At 42.1% G+C, this 3,984-nt stretch overlaps 1 protein-coding gene across 1 annotated transcript in view; it reads right to left on the bottom strand.

Annotated features, from left to right (window-relative positions):
• The window catches only part of SEPTIN14 (septin 14), a gene marked incomplete at both ends in the record, with an annotated part of 563,121 nt that overhangs the window by 151,954 nt on the left and 407,183 nt on the right, over window positions 1–3,984 (bottom strand). The gene's annotated exons all lie outside the window — the stretch shown is intronic.

Below are 3,984 nucleotides of genomic sequence, written 5' to 3'. Positions count from 1 at the left end.
CCCGCCCCCGAAGGAGGGACTCCCTGAGCCCGCCCCCTCCTCCCTCCGGGGGCTCAGCGCTGGCGGACCTAGACTTGAACTCCGCGGGGGACGCTATCCCGCAAAGCCTCGGGCCACACCACCTTCACTTTGCGGAGGAGGAACAAAAGAGCTTGCGTGCTACCCAAGTGCTCCCCACCGCCACCACCACTTGGGATAAGAGTACGTGAGGAGCGAGGGACCTCTGCACTGATTTTGCACTTAACGAAAGCCCCTTAGGGACCTTTTTTGAAATCCACGTTTGGCTTTATGCTGTTGTAGGAATGTAGGTCCCAAGAGAACTTCAAAAACTACTTACATTCGCAAATGCAAAAAACCGTGAGTGACGAAATGAGTCTTTGCACACTTTTTTTTTTGTCATCTTATTTTCTTCTAGGTGTCACTTGCCCAGCTACTTTTATGTTGACTACAATAAATAAGAGTGATTGCCTTGCCCCCAAACATTTACTTTTGGGTACAGCTGGCTGGAGCTGGGCAGTGAGGTCCTACCCTAAAGCACAACCTGAAACCTCAGATACTGACAGTCATGTCTGCAGGCTCCTTCCAAAACTGGTCATTCAGGCAGAGGGGATGCAATTGCTGGAGCAAGACTCGCTCAGTCACAGCATCCCTGCCCTTTGCTACAGGACCCCTCAAAAAACACAATTCTATCCAGAAACAAAAGTCCTGATGCTCCGTGGTCACATGTGCCTTTGAAATTCAATGTTCTCAGATTTCATTAGTAAGAAAATGTTTGCAGGTTTGGGGCACACCCGGTTTAATTTCTCCCCAGATCTGCCAGAGATGGTTTTGATGAAGGATGGAAAGGAGGAATTTTGATGTTTTGAAATATGAGGTAAAAGGTTATACAATTAGTAGGGGAGGGCAAAATAAAGGGGTCTAAAATAACAGTCTAGTCAAGAACTTGTTTATATTTTATGATAAGTAATTTAAAAATAAGTATAATAAAAGAAACAAGATGTTAAACACCAAATATTTACTTGTATATAAGTATAAAATGGTAACTGAGAATTTATTTCAAGAGGAAAAGAAACCCAAGTACAATAAATGTGAAACAGTAAAAGAGTTCATTTTTGCTATTATTCATATTTCATAGATGTTTAATATTAAATAGATTTCAGATAAAATATACCAAATAAAATCTGTCAGCTATTTACAGTCCCTGTACCCACCTCACATTTACACCTGTATTAACACTTGTGGGTGTGAGGTGGCAGTGTTGTAGGCACTGTTTAGCTAGAACACATACCATTTAAAAAAAAAAAAAAATGTTGGCCAGAGGAAGCTAATGGGTGGTCACAGATACATATAACAATCAGGAAGTAATACATGTAACAATCAGACAAGGCATAACTATACAAACAGATTATAATATGCTTATTGCTGTTCCTCTGGAATATGTTAAATAGCACACCTAAACCAAATACAATATAGTATAATGAAGTCATAATCAAAACATTAGCAAGTTATTTTGCAAAGTTTTAATCATAACTGGCTATTAAAAAGTAATACAAGGGGGCTTCCCTGGTGGCGCAGTGGTTAAGAGTCCACCTGCCGATCCACGGGATGCGGGTTCATGCCCCGGTCCAGGAAGATCCCACATGCCACGGAGTGGCTGGGCCTGTGAGCCATGGCCACTGAGCCTGCGTGTCCGGAGCCCATGCTCCGCAACGGGAGAGGCCACACCAGTGAGAGGCCCGTGTACCGCAAAAAAAATATTAAAAAATAATAATAATAAAATAAAATAATAAAATAAAATAAAATAAAATAAAGACTGTTGGAACAGTCACTCTAGAAAACAATATAGTATTATTGAGCAACACTGAACCTGCACATTTTCTATGACCCAGCAATTCCACCTCTAGAATGCACTCAGGGGGCTTCCCTGTTGGCGCAGTGGTCGAGAGTCCGCCTGCCGATGCAGGGGGCACCGGTTCGTGCCCCGGTCCGGGAAGATCCCACATGCCGCGGAGCAGCTGGGCCCGTGAGCCATGGCCGCTGAGCCTGCGTGTCCGGAGCCTGTGCTCCTCAACGGGAGAGGCCACAACAGTGAGAGGCCCGCGTACCGCAAAAAAAAAGAATGTACTCAGAAGAAACTCTCATACATGAGTATTGAGAGTCACATAGGAGAATATTCACAGCAGTACTGTATATATATAAATAGTCATTGACTGGAAACTTTAAAAAGATAAAATCACTTAATATCATAAATGATAACTCAAAACATAAAATTCAGAATGGTACTTACCTCTAGGGACAGAAAAGAAAATCAGACTGGAAAGAGAGTATAAATAGGCTTAGTTCTTTAATGGTATTGACAGTATTCCTTTTTTTTTTTTTGCGGTACGCGGGCCTTTAGCTGTTGTGGCCTCTCCCATTACGGAGCACAGGCTCCAGATGCGCAGGCTCAGTGGCCATGGCTCACGGGCCCAGCCGCTCCACGGCATGTAGGATCTTCCCGGACCGGGGCACGAACCCGCGTCCCCTGAATCGGAAGGCAGACTCTTAACCACTGCGCCACCAGGAAAGCCCTTAATTCCCATTTTTGAACAAAGAAGACTCTGTGTATGTCTATAAACGTTTGCAGTATATGATTATATGTCTATGTCTGCATATAGTTGTTAATTCTGGGGAGTAGTTAATCCTGGGGAGTAAAAGGAATGAAGAATTTACCTTTCTACTTTATTTGGTTTCGCAGATATAGAGAACAGACTTGTAGTTGCCAAGGGGGAGGGTGGATGGGGGAGGGAAGGATTGGGAGTTTGGGATTAGCAGATGCAAACTATTATATATAGGATGGATAAACAACAAGGTTCTACTGTATAGCACAGGGAACTATATTCAATATCCTGTGATAAATCATAATGGAAAAGAATGTGAAAAAGAATGTATATATGTATAACTGAATCGTGTTGCTGTACAGCAGAAATTAACACAACATTGTATATCAACTATACTTCAATAAAAGTTTTAAATATAGTTAAAGTAACTTCTCTTAGGTCATAATAGTTGCTTGGAAGAATATATTCTGATAATTTTAAAAAATGGTGTAAATCTATATCTATTGACAAGAACTTTGGGACATATTATTGAATAAAAATGCAGAATATAAAACAGCATATATAGTATGAGCTTATTCTTATAAATCTGTGTATAACTGAGAGACGTTTGGAATGTTTACCGAAATGTTGAGTAGTTGCCTCTCAATGATTTTCATTCTTCCTTGTACTCTTTTGTATGACTTGAATTTTCTACATGATTAGGCATTATGTATTACCTTTGGCATTAGGGAAAATATACAACTTTCTTTTTTTTTTTTGCGGTATGTGGGCCTCTCACTGTTGTGGCCTCTCCCGTTGCGGAGCACAGGCTCTGGACGCGCAGGCTCAATGGCCATGGCTCACGGGCCCAGCCGCTCTGCGGCATGTGGGATCTTCCCAGACTGGGGCACGAACCCGTGTCCCCTGCATCGGCAGGCGGACTCTCAACCACTGTGCCACCAGGGAAGCCCTACAGCTATCTTTATAATGGAGAAAAATGGGGAAATCTTACATTATAAAGTAATATGATTATGATATAGGTACTGCAGTTATGTATGACTGAATGTCCGCCCCCCACCCCATAAATTATATAAAGCAACAGGGAAATATAGGAAGGAAAAAAAAACATGAAAATCCCATATTCCACAATACTAGGAGGCAAACAGCAGCAGGAGACTACAAGACCTGAGTAAGGATTACCAAGAGCACTGAGATTGGGCAGAGGTTGCATGGCAAGAGACTCTTGGAGTGTTTAAGGGAAACAGCAGCAGCAGATCCCAGAAAACACCAGCAAAAATAGACTCCCAGAGGATGAGAAAATAGATTCACTGAGGATGAGAAGTTCATGCGAAAGTGAAAATGTTTGTTGTTCTAAACAATCAGAGCAGAAGTAGAGATAAAAAGA

Source organism: Mesoplodon bidens, assembly GCF_964165515.1.
Source record: "Mesoplodon bidens genome assembly, chromosome: 15".
In the NCBI taxonomy this organism is placed as follows: Eukaryota; Metazoa; Chordata; class Mammalia; order Artiodactyla; family Ziphiidae; genus Mesoplodon; species Mesoplodon bidens.
The sequence above is the reverse complement of the archived record's forward strand: the minus strand, read 5'-3'. Positions and strand labels throughout refer to the sequence as shown.